Here is a 19,298-nt window from a genome sequence, read left to right on the forward strand (position 1 = left end):
GCCCCAAGGGTTCTCTGCCTCAGTTTACCATGCTGTTAAATAGGGTACCTACTCTATTAGAGTGTTAATTGATTTTTAAACGCATGTTCAGACACCTGGCTGAAAGATACTATAGAAATACAAAGCACTATTATTACTACTACTGCTTTTGTTTTTAAATGAGCCAGGATATGTAATGTTATGCAGTTGTCAAGATAACCTACCTCTCCCTTCCAAATAAGCACACACTTTCAGCAGGAAATCCTCAGCTCTGTACATTTCACCCAATTATTCTCTCTTTCTAACCCTGTTCCTATCCCATCTTTTACATAAACTTTCTTATTTCCATCTCAGCCGTCTCTGGCATCTACCGTGCGAGCATCTTGAAGCACTTTGCAAAATCAGTTAATCAAAACCAAGTTTAAACCAACGTTTTCTGATTGGGTTTAGAAGTATGTGAGACTAACTATAAACATGAGAGAATACTGGGTATGTCAAACATCGCTCTCTGTAGCAATCAGGAGCAATGAAATAAAGCTCAAGGAGTAGGAAGATCAAATTAAAGTCATTTAGTTACACAGGGAAAAAATGAGAACCAGCCTCATATGGAATGAGAATTATCTTATAACATAACTGCTTTTTCAGTGAAAGCTTGTGAGGTTAGGATACAGAAGTGGCTTATAAAGGATGGCACTTCTGCATTTCAGTTAAGAAACGTTTGCCAAAAGTGTTTTCTTGCTTTAATTTCATTCTGAAGACTTAACGCATCTGAAATGTAAATGAAATTAGGATCTGACCCTGATATCCTAAGAAATGAGTGACATTTTAGCTGCTTGACTCCCACACAGCTCTCTGAAACAGTAAATAATGAACACCTTTTTCTGTGTTCAAATCCAGACTAAAAGGTCTTAGCTTGATCATTCAGAGAGTTATTTGTGAGCACCCTTACACCTGTAGGATGTTCTGACATCAATGGGGACATGAAAAGGAATGCTTGCAGATTACTTTGCAGGATAGGGGCCTCACTCAATAATTAGGGAAAATCCAGATCCATCCTAGAACAATTGAGAACCTGAGGACATGCTCCTTTGGTGGATTTTTCTGTATTCACAAAATTTTGTCCATGAATTCCATCTCCAGCCCATCTACATACAGGCTTTCACAGTGTAAATGGAGAGGTCTTGGGGTATGTCTATTAAAAACCCACAGCTGGTCGGGCTAGGGGCTCTTTAACTGTGGTGTAGAAGTTCCAGCTCGGGCTGGAGCCCAGGTTGTAGGACCTTGCAAAGTGGGAGGGTCCTAGATCCTGAGCATCTACATTGCAATTAAACAGCCCCTGAGCCAGCTGGCACAGGTGAGCCTGGGGTTATCAACTGCAGCATAGACAAACCCCTAGTGTGTCTGCATCCTCACAGAGTGAAACACCAGTGAGATAAAAAACTGCCCCCGTTGATCTCAATGGGCTGTTAAGGCTGATGATTTGATTTCAGTTACTTAAAAGCTTCACTAATAAGTGACATACCAGCTATATTCAAGGAGGACACATGCTTGTCCAACCAGGGATACCTGATGATAATACCAAGCTCTTATATACAAATTGTTATCAGCAGACATGAAAGCACTTTACAATGGAGATAAGTATCACCATCTCCATTTTGCAGATGGGGGAAAACAGACACAGAGCAGTTAAGTGACTTGCCCAAAGCCATCTAGCAGACTGGTGGCAGAACGGGGATCAGAACACAGGTCTCTTGAGTCATGGTCCAATGTCTATCCACTAGGCCATATTATGCTGCTCCAATTTGAATGGATGTTCTAGAGGAACTTGGAGCTAGTATGTGCGCATGTTGCAACAGTCAGGAGACAATTAAAGAGCTGAGACAAATCATATCATTTGGACAACTACATACACGGGGTAGAGCCTTGGATTTGATGTCTTAAATCCATGTCCTCATAATTAAAAAACTAATATACAAAGAGACCACACCTGCCCCACCCACATACAAACGGCACAGGGAACAAAACTCACATCCTTCAGCTCCATAAACATCAAAGGCCACTAGACAGTTGAGCTGAAGGCTGATCTCCACTACATAGAAGTGGAAATGGTAAGAGTAGTGATAGCTGCAGTCTCTCTCCAGACCAACCACTATTGGGCAAGAAAATCAGCAAACCGTAAGTGACTAAGATACTGTGTGTCCTGCAAAGGATAGTTGCATTTGTGTATCTATATGGCAGAAGTAGCAGCTCAGTCTACTAACCATGGATCAGAAACCCCAGATCCAAATAGCCCCAAGCTTCAGGGAAGTTCAGATTCAGACTTTGTGGCAAAATCCCATTCCAGCTACTTACAGATTTCCCTCTTTTGTGCCTCCCCAAGACATATGGGGACTGCTCCTGTCCTCTGTTCTTTTCTCCTCCAGAAACTTTGCTAGAGAGTCATCCCCTGGATAGGCAATGATTGAGCCTTAATGTGTCAGCGAAACAGAAGGTTGTTCTGGTGTTAAATTCCCTAGTTACTCAGCTAACTGCTTTCTCAGTTCTTTCGCGAGTTGCTAGGAATCTGAAAGTTCACTGGTAATTGCAGTGGTTAAGATTTCAATGTTATTGGAAATGAACCAAAGTCTCTGAAGCAAAGTAGGAGGTGCAGTCCATCCTAGGGTATTCAGTGCCTGTGCTGATGGCTCCCACCCATCATTAATCATGATTTTATGGAAGAGTATTTGCCTTGACATCTTTATTTCAATGACCCCAAGAAACACCGATGCCTCAACAAGACATGTTCAGACGATATCGAGAATGAAAATATCTTGGGGTTAGAAAGAGTCATCTTTGAACTCAAGGAGTTAGTATGAGGAGAAAAAGAGCATATTGTATCATTAATTTGATTCACCTCTTCCTGGTCTATTGAATTACATTACATTCAGATAAGCAAAAATGTTCTCCTCCAAGCTTTCTAACAGAAAGCTGAACAGGCAAACAATGCACTTATCTCCAGGGGAGTTTGCTTTACAGTTTTCTTGATTATTCCTAATGTTTTGACACAGATTTTCTCCAGAAGACAAAAAAGCAAAGATTACATCCCATTAAGGGCAGAATAAGAGCTGAATAAATATAACAAAATGCCTCCTGCTATTGCTATTACCTGCACACAACGAAGAAATAAACAATTCTCATTTATCACTGTAGAAGTATTACAAAATGCAGTGTTGCTAATATATAGTCAATATTACAAATCAAAACAATGTTAAAAAGGATGCTAAGGTTGCGAAGTCAAGCACTCAAATGTTAAGAAATATCAGAATTAAGGTTGGTTGTGCAAACCTAATACACAGTCTTTGTGCATATCAGGGCCACAACATTTTGGCACCGGAGGCAGGGAGCTCAAATGACGCCCCCATTTGGGCTAGAACTTTGAAAGGTCTCAATTTTCCCTTCTTCCTCTTCTACTCCTCTCATGGTGCTGCTCTGCTACCTACCCCAATAAAGGAGAACAACTTAAAATGCCTTGTTCAAAAATTTTAAGTAACACTTAACTTTCAAACACCTGAACAGCAAATGTAACTTTTCTTGTCTGCATAGTAAACACTGGCATTTGTATCTGTTTGAATGATCAAAGTGGTGCTTTCTGTGCCTTCTTGGTCGCAAAGATTTGAACTGCTTCCTGAAGGTCCACAGTCTGGGCCAGCCTCTCCTGTGTCACTGTGGCGCGTAGATGTGTTTTTATTAATTTCAGCTTGGAGAAGCTGCGTTCTCCACTGGTAACTGTTACAGGAAGTGTTAGAAGTATGCACAGAGCAACAAAAGCATTTGGAAAGAAAGAGGGTGGCCATCTTATTTGTGCACATATATTCCAGAACAGCCTTTGGAGTTGATCCTGCTGAAAGGCATCTTAAAAGGGCTTTCAGTTAATCACCTAATCACTCGCATCAATATTGTGCATGTCATCATGTGTCACTGTCTCTAGTGCCCTGCATTGCTGGTGTAGGTCTTCTTCAGGTATAGTGAGGAGTTATGGAATATCATACAAGGTCCCAAATATAGTGCTGTGTTTCTTGAGCTTCATGAAACACTCAACTGACTGTACTGCACAATCTAGCACCTGGTTAAAGAATTCAACTTCTGTGCACTCTTCAGAACGTTTTCAAATCCCTCATCTGAGTAGTAAGATTGTAGGTATCTCTTTGCTTTGTCCAGTTGTTCCATTGCTCCAGATATATCAAGGTTATCACCTTGGGGTCTCTTGCTTACAACATTTATTTCAAAACAGTATGTCATGCCACAACACAAAGCCACACAGAAATTTGAAGTTATGTATGTTTCTGGTGAGTCCATTTTCCTCTGCCACGGTTCTCCCACAAACAGTTTCTGTCATAGCATTATCCTCCATAATAGCAACTATGGCATCATCTATCTTCCTAATTTGGTGTTTGATAGGCTTTATCGCCTCCACTTGACTTTCCCATCATGTGGCACTCAGTGGTTTCAGTGTAAGAGAGGATGTTTGCAGATGTTGCTTCAAAATTTGCTATCTGATGCAATCTTCTCTTGATGCTGACCATCTATGGCAACCTTTAACCTCAGTCTCATCTCAAGCTCGTTCCACCTGTGGAACGCTCTCTGGTTATTTACTGCCTTCTCATGGCATGCCAGATTTCTAGCCAGATTTTTCCAGTCCTTTGTTCCTGTAGAACTCAATGTGGGTAGAGCATTAGATTGAAAGAGTTTGCAACAAAAACAGTATGAAGCATTCTGGATTTTTGAGTACATTTTTGACTTTGTCACTATTGGGGATTTCATCAGTCTTGGATGGAAACTTCTATTTTCATTGTCTTTCGGGAACATGAAGTTTTTCACTTGCTGTGGCCCATGCAGTACAAGGAAGTCCCTCAGGCTACTGCTCAAGTGGGTCCACAGTCCTGGATCATCTAGACTTAAGGAACTAAACTCAGCAGCAACTGTTTCTTGTGCCTCCACCACACTTTTCTTCAGGAATGTGCATGGTAACATCCATTTGAGATGGAGATATGGATGCTGCAGTAGCTGCCAAATCACCTGCACTCTGACTAACTGGAAGATCAGGCATCTCCTCACCACTCACATCCTCACTGGGGCCAGATGGTTCACCATGAACATTTGTGTCTATGTATCTTAGGAAAGCTCCTTCCTGCTTAGATAGAAAAGCTTCTTTTTCTGAATGCTGCCCCAGAGGGGCATTTTCTTCTTTCACTCATGGCTGCTGTTCTGCGCCAGCTATAGGGGCTCTCAACACTCAGTTGAAGGGGACAAACAAGCAAGCTGGTAGCAGGGTCTGAGTGAGGGAAGATATCAGCGTCTTAAGGGCCTAACTAGGTCCTACAACTTCAGTTGACTGCCTGTTCTCCTCAAGCGGGTTCAAGGAAGCAGCAGGAAACAGGAAGCTCCCTGAGAAGCTGCTGTTAATCAGTCCAGGATCCTGAGGGTGCTAGAGAAGAACACAAGAGGCTCCTCCTCCTCTCTCCCCCTGCAGCCCCTGATGCTTTCTGTTATTGCCTCTCACCTTTTTTCCTGCCTGCAATGTCTCTTGTGCCCTCCTTCCTCCAGCACAGCACTCCACCATCTCTGTGCATCTAGAGCAGAGAGAATTTGTATGCATCAGCAGCAGACACAGTTTTCCATACTCTGGGTCCTAGTGGCACCCCCCCTAGAGTCTGGCACCTAAGGCAGCCACCTCAGTTTGCCTCGTGGTAAGGCCAGCCCTGGTGCATATGCATTATGACCAGAGCTGGTTGGAAATTTTCCAGCAAAAGATGATGTTTACATCTACACTGAAACATTCTGGAAAAATGTGTTGATTTCACCAAATGTTTCCACAAAATTGTTTTTCCATTTAGAAGTGTTTTGGAAAATTTTAGAATTTTGTTTCAAATGTCCAAGTTTTGGTTTGGAATTTTATTTTCATTTATGAGGTTATTTATTTTTATTATTTTTACATTACTACTTGATGTTCATACTACTGATGTGTCATAATGACAGTATAATGGAAAATTACTGCTATTTTTTAATTTTTAAAATCATTAAGGGCAGCTCCTACTTAGAATTGATTGAAACATCTTATTTTCTGTTCTAGACCCCAGGGTCTCGTTTATTTTGATATGAAACAATTTGACACAAATTCATAACAAATTTAAGTATTTCACCTTTGTGTGTGTGTGGTGAACTACTTACAAATTGATTGCAAAAGCCTAACATTTACTTGTTATTAGAAACTATTTGTGAATTTCTGTAGTGAATAATTTTTGGTCTACAAACACCACATAAATTGTGAGTATTTGCAGTTCTTCATAGCTTTGACATTCATAAGTCACATGGTATTGCTTCTGTTCCCTGATTGGATGATTCATATACCTAATAATATGAACTGCTAATATTACAGTTGAATATACCATTTGTACTTTGCACTATGTTGGTTAGTGAAGTCATCCAATCAGGAATCAGAAAAAAACAAAAAAGAATCACATCTTTATGTAGTTAATCAACACAGCTGTGAACCCTAGACCTCATGTCCATTATATACGGATGTTGTACTGTTGTGATGTCACCTGTTTGCAAAGAAAGGTCATAACTTTCATGTTGATGCTGCTAGAGTGAAGGAGGAAAATGAAACTGCCGCACCTGTACATGTGTGTTTAAACGGCTATTCCTGGGTTCCCTCCCGCACCCACTCACTTTTAAGTGTATTCCCACTAGCAAAGCTTGATTATTTAAACATGAAAATTCAGGGACACTTGGATCCAGGGTTCCATTTTTAAACAGAACACAGAGGGAACATTACCGCCTCACAAATGTGTGAAATACGTTGTAGAGCAAGTTCTGTCCTCAGTTATTACAACTAACATGGCTCCCATTGGGCGGAACAGAATTTGGCCCATATATACAAACACGCATATACAAAAGTGACCATAGACAGGATAAATGGAGACATCTTCAATAGTTTAAGATCTCTGCAATTTTTCACCATTTGGATGCTAAACTGCAAGCAAGGACTCTGGCTATTTAACTTCTATGCCTCCTTTGGCAGGAAGCAGCCTAAGTGGATGCTGGGAACTGTAGTCTCTCTCTGTTGGAGTGCTACTTTCAGATATCGTCCACCCCTGGCAATGTCTCTACATTCAAAAGTTAGTGGGTCACTTGACTTCTTCCCATGAGAGCCTTGAGCTCCCAATATCGCTCAAGCCTTTGTACTCCTTACTACCAAAAGGGGCAGCAATAAATTACACAATATCTGGCCAGACACACAGTCGGCTGAATTAATTACTTCTCTTTGCAGTCCTTGACCATCAAAACATGTGGAAGAGTTACAAAGGGCAAGTGGGGAGGTTATATGAAAGAAACAAGATCCTGACTGTCTGGAAGCAGATTTAGTATATTGGGTCAGTTACTGTACACATGGAAATGACTGTGGAGCAAATAATTTTTTTCACTTAGATTTATTTTTTTTGGTGTGCATGAACAAATGATAATTCTCCACCCTCCACCATAACACCCAGTAACTATTCATAATATTTTATTCTATTACAGTCAAGTCAGATAATTGGACAGTGCATTGTATACAAGTAAAAAAAATATTGGGTATGTAAAGAGAGAAGTTTGCATATTCTTTTCCATATTGCTCTTTAAACCTCCTCCCAACACACACACACACACACATCCCTTTTATTTTCTGCTGAAGTTGATTTTTCTTCTCATTGTTCTGAAATAGATTCAGTAACATAAATAGCTCACATCCCCAGATATAATTTATACCATGCATGCTATGCACTTGTTTCCAGGGAAGATACAAGGATGGATATAGCTGCCCTATAAATCTCTCACAGGATATCTCTTCTGCCTCCTCCTTACCCATTTCTCATCCAGCCAAAGCTGGTAAATCCTGAATAGATAGTCGGACTGGCCCCAAACCCAAATGAATTCAACCAAGATATGATGATCCTCTTTCCCAATCTATTTGTAGGACAGTTCTAAAAGCCTCTGGCCACCATGCAACAGTGCCCTTGATATTAGATTAAAATGCTGCTTAAACCCATTACTATGGCAACTCTTTCCCTGTAAAGATTTTTATTAAACCTAATAGCACCAATTCATTCTTGGATGTGGTTATCTTTGAAACTGCCTTCTACTGTAGAAAATTATGAGCGGCATTTTAATGTGTTTGTTCTATTAAATGCAACCTCATCCCTGGGGTAATTAGGTGTAGATGAAGAGTTTTTGCATTTTATAAGCTATGTCCCTGATGGCAGGGACTAAAAATGAGGATAACATCACATGTCAAGTAAGATTTTTTCAACCGCTCAGTACCCACAAGTGGGGCTAGATTTTCAATGAGCGGCACTCTGAAAATCTGGCCAGTTGTTTACATACCTAAAATGGAAACTGAGCTTTTTTAAAAATTTGGCCTCTGGCGTTTATGCAAAATTCTCTCTGTGGATTCCATATTCTGCCCTCCCATTGCAGGTGGAAGTCCAACTCAGTTAATGAGTTTTCTGCATGCTGAAAAAGCAACTGATATGCAACAAGGGTGATCAATATGAATAAGAGATTGAAGGCACTGATAAAAAATTATAAAATATAATTTATATATAATTAAGTTATATCGGGATGGACAAACTGTACTCCAAAAAGTTTGAAATCCTTTCCTAATAATAACAATAATAATAATAAATCAAACATGAACTAAGCCTTTTTCTCTGAGGTTTTAAATGATTTGGTTTCTTGATGTTTTGGAAAAAAAGAATGTATTTCTTGCTTCTGAGCTGGATCAGAAGCATAAAACCACCCAGAGAAAAAGAAGTTCTTTTTGCAATATTTGTGTACATCCTACTTCCAATTGGGCAGCAAACTGTTTCATCAAAGCCTCTTCTTGTAAAATCTCCTGACCAGTTGTGCAGACTCCAGAGACTCTGGATAATCCAAACATTTGAGGCTCGCTCCTTAATGCTAGTGGGTATAACACAAAATGAACTGATTGGAGAAGAGCTACCCACGAGACTTTCTATACTACTGAGATGTTCAGGATTCCATCAGGTGTGGGGGTTTTAGAGAAATTAAGAAAACTAATTATAGCTCTCATTGATTTGGGGCAAGTGAATTCATTTTAACCAGTGCAGCTTTGTTGAAAAGTTGCTATACAGCATCAAGGCTCTTGGTGACTGAACATATCTACTCCACTTGAAGAGCAGGCAAATTTTTCTAAAGGTCTAGATGTGATTAAGAAGTCCCTTGACCCATTTCAGCTTGCACACATGAAGTGCAGGGAAATAATCCCAATTTTTCCCAGGTTTTTGCACTTCATCCCGTAGAACCATTTTCTTTTTAATAATGTTTTGTCATCAATGCCTTGTCCTATAACATTTTTCATTGTGACAGTAGAAAAACAAAAGTTTACTTCTCACATAGGCCAGATCCTCAGCTTGGGGTAAATCAGTCTAGCTCTGTTGCAGCCAATGGAATCATGGGGATTTTACTAGCTGGAGATCTGGCCCCACATCTTTGGTATGTTCCAGATTGCAGCCAATCAGAGAGAACAGCACTTCTGCCTGAACACTGTATTAGCACAGGTAACATCTACTGCATATCATCCACTCGACCTTTTACATGCCTACCCGCAGATAAACGTACACGGCCATGTTCATTCGCCTACTACCAGTTTTGCCTTTAAGAATCTCTCCGCAAGCCTGAAAAGAAATAAAGGAAGCCACTGAATTCATCCTTAGGATTTTAGCTCCCCGCCTCTGCATGGTGTCTTTTTACTACTTGATTAGTATCTAAATTCTCGCAGATTAAAGGCAGTTGTCTTTGTTTTCACTACATTGTACATGCAGAGGAGAAATGTGAATCAAAGGGCAGGCGCTTCAGCTGGTGTCAGTCAGCTCAGCTTCACTGGCTTCCAGGGAGCCAGGGCACTTTGCATCAGCTAAGCATCTGGCTCAAACTATTTTTCAAGCTGCTATAGAAAAGTTTTGAAGTGTACTATAAAGAGTGATCTGTGATTCTGGAGAACGAACAACATAATAAATAGCATCTTTTAAAGAAGTAAATATGCTTTCATCAGGTGAGGTTCTAGAATGAACTCTGCTGGATGTTTAGAATCCATTCCCTGGAGATCATTGACTATAAATTGAAAGAAGAGAAATGGTTTGCTCAATACATGAAGTAGCAGTGAGCACAGGAAAATAATTAGAGAAAGCTACTGTTGTAGTTCTCTGGTTTATTTCTGTCTAAAAGTCCTTGAATAATGATCCCAAACACTCCGCTAGTGATTACTGTTTCCCGATGATTAATCAGCTGCAAAGTCGTCTTTTTTCTTCTTCTTGATCATTTCCCGGAGAACAGAGAAAGAAGCCATGCAGTGGCTTAGTGCAACGAGGTATTCTTGGCTTCAGCTGCTCTGTGTGAGCCCCACATCTCAGCCTCCAACCCCCACCCGAGTGGATCAAACTCCTTAATCTGTAAATTATTTCTACAAAAGACAAGTAGAAAGAATTTGTTCTCCTTCTCTCTCGATCCCTTCAGAGGCTGCCTTTTCAAAGCTCTTCTTTTGTGAGATGTATTTGCTGCATACATTTTACAACAAAACTAAGACACAGGAGGGTTTTATATATACCTAGGCTCTCCTAGACAAAATTCCAATTTCAGCTGCACAACTGCAACTGAGATCAGAATCTAGCCCTCTGCCTCTTTTACAACCTATCGAACTCTCCGGGGTGAGGGTTGCTCTGAGCAGTTGAGTGCCCTCAACTCCCACAGTTCAGTAAGAGCTGAAGATGCTCACCACTTTGCAGGATTGATTCAATAGGGCCAGATTCTCCTTTCACTTACAGCAGGGATATCAGGAGCAATTTCACTGAAGACAACATACTCACACCAGTGTAAAACCAGTGTTAGCAAGGTCAGAAACAGACCCACTGTTCCTCCTACTCTGATTCCTCTCTCTACAACTGTAGTTTTATTACATATTTTAACTCTGTAACAATAGATCAGGGAGATATATCTGAAGATCTGGCCCTGGATTTTTAAATACTATATTCGTCAAGTTTGATTCTCAATCTCAGTTCTGATAAAAGTGAGTTAAGAGAAAATTTTCCCTGGGTGCACGATGGTGGTGGGTGCTTTTCCAATTTGTAGGAAATGGTTCCCCCTCCCCCTTCAGCAAAAACATTCCCCAGAATTTCTGAAGCTTTATAGAGGAAATCTAAGGGCAAGTCTACACTGAAAACACTGCATTGGTGCAGCTGCACCACTATAGCACTTCAATGAAGACACCCTATGCCAGGGGTTCTCAAACTGGGGGTTGGGACCCCTCAGGGGGTCGTGAGGTCATTATATGGGGGGTTGTGAGCTTTCAACCTCCACCCCAAACCCCGCTTGCCTCCAGCATTTATAATGGTGTTTAATATATTTAACAGTGTGTTTAATTTATTAGAGGATTGCACTCAGAGGCTTGCAATCTGAAAGGGTAAAAAAGTTTGAGACCCACTTCCCTATGCCAACGGGAGAGAGTTTTCCCATCAGTGATCAATCCACCTCTCCAAGAGGCCATAGCTATGTCAACGGGAGAAGCTTTCCCGCCAACATAACCCTACCTACACAGGGGTTAGGTTGATCTAACTATTTTGCTCCGGGGTGTGGATTTTTCACAACCCCAAGTGATATATTTATATCAATATAGGTCTGGTGTGTAGACCAGACCTTAGTGAAATGGATGAAAAATTGCCTACTATAAGCCAAACTAGTCTGTGTTGTCATTCTCCCAGATGACTAAAACACAAACATGAATTCACAGTGAAGAGTAGTGTCCCTTTAACCTTGCAAAGCATTTAAGGATCTAGTTTGTGCAAGAAATGCTATGCATAGTAAGGGCCCAATCTTGCAATCACTGACTACCAAGCCTGAGCCCCAAGTCAAGAGCATTCCTGGGTAGGAATGCTTTCTAAAGCACGTGGTTAAATACTTTCTTTAATCAAGTTCTTATTAGCGTGAGAATTCCCACTGAGCATAACAGGGCTTCCTCCAGCAGTGAGCACTACTCTCAGTACAGTAATGCCTCACTTAACATTGTAGTTATGTTCTGGAAAAATGCAACTTTAAGTGAAACGCTGTTAAATGAATCCAATTTTCCCATAAGATTTAATGTAAATGCGGGGGGTTAGATTCCAAGGAAATTTTTGGGGAGCAGACAAAAGGCATTATACTGCACTGTGGTTTGGAAGTGTCCCTGGCTTACCACACGCAGGTACAGCCCGCTGCAGGCAAGGACGCTAGGAAGCACCTTCGCAGCAGCAGCTTCCACGGAGAAGAACAGGCACCAACTTTGCTGGAGGATGCTCCAGGCCCGCCTCTTCCTGTCCTTGCTGCACTCCAGGCCCACCTCTTCCCACCCCAACTCCACCTCCTCTCTGGAGCAGCCATATCCCCGTTCCTTCCCTCCCCCGCAAAAAAAAGTCCTAAGTGCCACCAAAAAGCTGTTTGGCAGCGCTTAGGACTTTCTGGGAGGGGGAGGAGTGGAGACGCACCACTTTCCTGCTCCCTCCCAGAAAGTCCTAAGCAACGGGAAGTGCTGGGAGGGAGCAGGGGGAGCCAGAGAAGAGGAACTTGTGCAATGCTCCCTTGTAAAGTTGCTGCTCTTCCACAGAATCTTACAAGCAGTGGACAGAGCAGGCAGCCAAAGGACATTATAAAGGAGCATTGCACAACTTTAAACAAGCATGTTCCCTAACTGAGCAGGGACATAACTTTGAAACAACATTAAGTGGGAGGACGATAAGTGAGGAGTTACTGTAGTTTGCAGGACCGAGCCCTAACACTGTATTTGTGCTACAGTTTTTCGGATGTGTCAGGGCTCAACTGTTTTTCAGTACCAGAGAGACCAGCAGAGCATGGAAATCATGCAGGTTGCAGAAGCACTAAGTGTGATCAAAAAAGCATGCCTCTGATGAAGAGAGTCTTCAAAAAGCATTGGTACTTAGTTATCCGTGCCAGTATCATCCCAGATGCTTAGAATCCTGGCAAGCAAACACTGGAATGCAAAAAAATCCCAAATTGAACCGTAAGGGGACAAATACAGTGCCTGAACTCAAGGAACATGGAATATAAGAGAACCCTGAAAAACACTGCTTGCTTTTCAATAGAATTTCACCTACTGTTTGCTATTCTTAACTGTAATGGCCAAAGTAACTGCACTCCAATCTGGGAATTAGTAGTAGCATAATGTACAGAAACCCAGCCATCAATGCCCCGATGAGACAGAGCACAGATTTTTTGCACATTTGCAAACCAGCTTTACTGGTTAGATTGTTAGCTGCTGTAATCAGTCTGTCTTTCTGATTCATTCCCAGCTAGGGTGAGTGCTGTATGAACACAGGATTACTGCTACCCATGAGATGGGGAAAGATAATAAATAATAATAATAATAAATGGAGGAATATTCCATAATGAAAATTAAAAGAATAAGACAGGAGAATAAGCCTTTTAAAGAGTTTATGTACCCACAAAATAATAACTGAATGTACAGTACAGCAGCTTAGCTTGGGCATTAAAATAGGTACTAATGTTTAGAGTGTATTATTTCATGGCAAAAACCACATTAAATCTGTAAGCTGTCAGGTTAAAAATAGACACACATTCCTTTTGTCTCAAACACCAAGAGGCAACAGCTGTACCAAATGAAGAGCTGGACCTTCCCTTTCAAACAAACAAAAAAAGACGTATACCCTCAAATCTGCACTGAAAATTTATGACCCTGAAGTCTTTTGTTTTGCTGTCAACAGGGTTTAGAGAGATCAGGTTTTACTTTATTTCAAAAGGTACAAACATAAATCCTGAGGAACTTCAGAGCCCACTCCTCTTCCTAATGTAACTTGACCACAGCACTCAGTGAGGTAAAACCAACCAAAGCCCATGGGTCAAGTTTGTCCATGGTCTTTTGAAGTCAGTGAAGTTACGCCACAGATGAACTTTAAATTTGGTCTGACATCATGAACAGATCAAACACAAAGATCAAATTACACTAGATACATATGCTCCATTCTTGTAATAGACGAGCCACTCATAATCTGTAATGTCATTATTCTCACAACACCCCAGAAAGGTAGGACAGTGCTGTTATCCTCATTTTAAGGGTGAGGAGCTGAAGCACAGAGAGCTTAAGCAATTTGCACCAGGGCACACTGACAGTCTGTGGCATAGCAGGGAATTAAACCTACATCTTCGGAGTCCAATCCAGCAGTCCAACCACTGGGCAATCCTCCCTCCCAAGGGATGGACCGGTGTTGAAGTTACATCAGCTTGTGCGATTTTCATCACATCATAAGCGCCGTTCTGCAGTAAAGCAAAATGCTCACAAATGTCATACTCATAGGGATTAGAGATGGAAAGGTCATGGAGTTTGACTTTACACCCCTTATTCATGATGGTGGGCCCTTACTCATTGGAGTAACCCTATTGCCTTCAGTAGGACTACCTGGAACTCACCAATATGAATAAGTGTTTCCAAGTTAGTCCTCAGTTTGGTCCTAATTTAGCTAAGCAGTTATGCATGAGGCTACTCATGGCCTTGAAGTTAAGTATATGGTTACAAGGCATTTATTAGGTCTTCTAACCTACCCTATACTTAGGCAAGATTGCTCCCCAAATCTGAAGCCAAAGTCTCAGAGCCTATGATCTTACCCATGCTGGGTTAAATCAGGAGTCCTACACAGTTACACTAATGCAATATAAGAATCCGATCTCAGTGTGGAACACAGTTGAAATGAAAGTTATGTGATTTCAATTCAAAGCCATACACTCAACTCAGATTTGCTCAAACCTTAACAAGCCCAGCCTGAACTCTGAAGTGAGTGTCATGAAACCCAAAACCAAGCAAAACGTTGGTGCAATCTCAAGTTTTATTGCCAGTGCAGCTTGAGAAGTTTAGTTACAAAAAGGAATTGCAGGATATTTTTAAAGGGTAAGTAATATTTTTGGGCCCAAACTTTATCAGCATCCCTCTTTTAAGGATGGAAAGCCAGCATGAAAGATACCAGGCTGAAGATAAAACAAGAGAAGGAGTGGAGTAACCTTCAGAAAGAAAAAAAAATTGATTATATTTTAAAGGGCCAAAGCTGTGATTTTCAGTCTAGTACATAAGAGGACGGTCCCATTGACTTTCAATGGGAGTTGGGCATTTCATTCCTTAAGATCCCTTTGAAAAAATTCCACCACAACTTCTCAGCAGGCTCAGTTGCACTGGACTCCCGTACAATTACACCAGGAGAGAATTTGGCCTTGTTCATGAGGAAACATGTTTTGCTAAAAAATTAACAGATTTACTTTCCTCCTTGAACTGCCCCCCATTTTCTGCTCCACTGGAAACAAGAAAATAAAGGTTGGCTCTGTTCACCTTTTTTCCTCCTCCCTTAAAACACTACCTCAGCAACAAAGCATGCAATGTGTTCCATCTCATCTCTCTGCCCCAACTGAGTTTACAGCAGTGGGTGGCTTTCAAACTTAACATTTGATCAAAATGAAAAACTGGGCATGCCTTTCATCCCATGACAAGCAGGCTGATATAACTCACAGTAAGGGTTCTTCCACAGACAATCAACTGTAGCAGTGTCTCAAAGGTTGGCCTGAGCCATTGTAAAAGAAACTTGTAGGTTTTTAAAAGAGGCCTGGGTTGTTGTTGTTGTTTTCAAACACAACCACACTAAAACTGAAACCAGGAGAAAATTTATAGCAGAGCAGTTTGTGGGGGTGAAGAAGTAGGTATTTCCTCTTGCAGGTTAGATTTTATTTTAGGCACATAATTTCTGGTGGTTTAATGGTAGTTACGAACCTATACTATTATTATGCGTATTTCAATAGTACCCATCAACCCTCATCAGGGGCGCCCCTGTGCTAAACCTACATACAGAAAGGCTAAGTTCATTCACCGGATCTACACTGTTTTTTTCCAGTAAACATCAGATAACTGCTTCATTAGAACTGTTTCTGACTTAAAGTCTGTTTTGCCAAGAGGGAGAAAAAGTTGCATGCTACATACAACCTCTGGTTTTGGTTTGGTCATACATGCACTGTAGGTGAGCATTAAGTAACAGCCGCTGAACACGTGCTGCCCTACAATCTCTAATCAAGCTGATACTAAACAGTCCCCTTGCTTTCAATCACTAACCAGGTGACTCATTAGAAATACCCTCCAGATGCCAACAATTTTAAGCCTGGACTTCAAACAATCAGCTTATCCTTCAGAGCTAAGCTGATTGACAGGTGAGCTCAGGAAGAAATCCAGCCCCCTCCCTGCGACCTGATCATAGAGAATTGCACAATTGGCTAGACGCATGAAGGGGTTTCTTTTGCAGTCCTCTGAAGCGTTCCAGAAAGGCCACCTCCAGACACCAGATTAGATGGACCATTGGTCTGTTCCACTATACCAGACCCTGTATAACAATAGTTATTTTTACACACATGCTGCACCACGAAGAGGTAAGAAGAACTTGCAGCCATATTAAGAACTGGCTATTATGTTATGCACCAGCCTGGCTGCCTTTAGATCTCTACACATCTGCAGGAAGTAGAGGAGATGAACTAGATTTGCAGAGAACTGCTGTGTGTTGTTGAAACAGCTGCTGGGTCCTGTCCCAGAGATGGGCTCAAGGGGTCATTTATATCCTTTATCCCTGTGAGGTAGGTGTTAGAAGGCTTTACAAACATGAACCTTCCTGTCATAGGGCACAACATGTTGTCAAAATACGAAAGCATTAACAATATGACACTCTAATGGCGATAATGAATGCAAAGTACAACGGGTGCACGTTTGGCATGGTACAGAATTCTATTGACCAGAAGTCCTTAGTCGAAGAAATGTGCACCCGAAGTGGTACCAAAGCCACAAGACAGGGTATGTAGAAAGAGGAAAACAAACAAACAAAAAATCTCATCATGGAGATGTACTACCATATGGATTTCGGCAAACCCTGGGAGGGAGAGGGGTAACCAGCATGCTCAGAGGAGGTGAAACATGGGAAAGCAATAGCTCAAAATCTATCCATTGATTCGTACTGATCAATTACCCAACAGCACTCAGCAGAATGAGTCACTGATGACAAGAATCAGCTACCACATGAACTCATTAAAAAAAGAAAGAAAGAAGACAGACATAACGTATTAACATATTCAGAAAAAGGGAGCATACAGTACACAGAGAAAATAGGGAAAGAAAAGGAAGGCACAAAAGCTCCAAACTCATACAGCTTTTAAAGGGGCTGTCCACTGAGGTGTGCCTGGAGAGGCACTCAAAGATTTTCCTTTGGGTATATATATCTTGGATCAAAAGGTCAAGAACCACTGCTATAGACACCATGGCGTAACTGTCTATCAGGCTCCCACCTGAGAAGAGAGAGTAGTGAGCTTTATATTCCACAGCATTTCAATGCAAACAACAAGAGAGACACATGGTCAACATTATTTTGAGACAGACAGAAGGACAGAAACCTGTTTTGTCGATCCCATTTACAAAAAAAATCTGAGTCAGAAGTTTTGCCCACTTCTGAAACAGTGCACTGGATTTGCACGTATAGACTGAGTTTGCAAACCCTTTTCCACCCGTAATGTAAACCCATGATGATATTTTTACCCCCAAATGGGGTTTCAAATAATGCAACATACTTTGCTAGCTCAGGGAAGCCTGTTCTATATTCTAGTAATACAGCCCCCTACCCTCCCACCACACCCCTATCTACCTCAAGCAGGCCCTTACACATATACATAAAAACATAACGTACTCACTTGCATTGGACCAGATCTGACTTCAGTGGAGCAAAGCCAATTTACACCATGTAAGGATCCATCTCTCTATTTTTTTCACCCATTTCTCCCCTTTACATCAAGTAATAGGTTATCTCCTGATCTCAGTGGGACTACTTGCTGAGTAAAGTGCTACTCAACATGAGTAACAGTGGCACAAGTGGGCCCCAACTTTGTTTTACATTTGTCTGCTCAGTGCTCCATTCCTCATAATTTTTCCCTGTTTTCTCTCCGTTCCCTCTGCTTTTTTCACATTTTCTCCCACTAGATGTTGGCATCTAAAATAGTCAAGTTAGAGTTGATTTATTCAAAATCTACAGTATATTAGCAGGTTCAAAACTTTATGGAAAAATTAGTTTGCTCAACACTAGGAAAAGAAATAGACTTCTTCAGTACAAAAAGCCTTTCCTAGATTTCATTCATACGTTAGTATTTCTGCTTCCTACTACTATCCAAACCAAATTGACAACTCCATTGTCAATACCCCATTCATAGTCAATATGGACTTGGTCATTAGCCCTTCGTTAGTTATAACTTCTGCAAAATATTGTTATTTTTTACATTGTCACTAATCAAGTTCCTGCCATGTGCTACACTGTTAATTAAATGACACATATAAGGAACAGGCTCACCCTCTAAGAAAGTTATTCGCTATGGACCTATGCTAAATTTTGTGATCATAAGTATTTCCAAACAGAAGAAACAAATATACCACATTACCCGGCAGCTGAAAGCTTTAAAGAAAAAGCAAAGAAGGTATCTGGCCATGTTCAGGATGAAATGTGTTTAAAAGCAACTTTTAAATTTCAATATTAACTTCAAGCCAACAGGACTGGTGTATGCAGGCTGCTGGAAACGTACGGGGCCAGATCCTCAGCCAATTTACACCAGCTGAGGAGCTGGCTTATGGATTTAAAACAACAACAACTGGTGAAGACAAAGCGCGTGTTTCACAGCATTTTTTCTTCCAGCTTTTGCCTCGTCTAAATTTATTTCTCAGTGGCATGCTTTGTTCTCCACTCATAGATCAAAATATTTAATCAATGTTTCTTGGTCGGAAAATAATCCTGCTTTAGACTAATTCAGTGGGAGACACTGTGGTAGATTCAACATAAATGAAAAGGTCAGGACATATATCCGAGGGTGCTTTAGAAAAATCAAGGCTGACATGTTTTTAATGAAAATCAATAACTGACATTAGATAATGAAAAACTTCTCAGGCAGACCTTTCAGGTAGGCAGTTTGTAAGTGTCAGTGAGGTCAACTGCTCAAAACGCAAGAGCATTAACTGGTTAAAAATGGACTGCTATCAAAAAAATTTTTTTCAAAACCTGCTTCCTGTGAACAATGGCCCAAGGGCCCACAGTTTCCCCCTCCCCTCCAACTCCAAGTAAATCAGCCTTAGGAATCAGTGTCATGGTTCCTCTAACACGGTCGCTCCATTGGGAACCGCTGACCCATGGAGCCGCTGCGAATGCTTTGACAAGCTGTGGTGCAGCCTC

Source organism: Gopherus flavomarginatus, chromosome 15 (genome assembly GCF_025201925.1).
Source record: "Gopherus flavomarginatus isolate rGopFla2 chromosome 15, rGopFla2.mat.asm, whole genome shotgun sequence".
NCBI classification, from domain to species: Eukaryota; Metazoa; Chordata; order Testudines; family Testudinidae; genus Gopherus; species Gopherus flavomarginatus.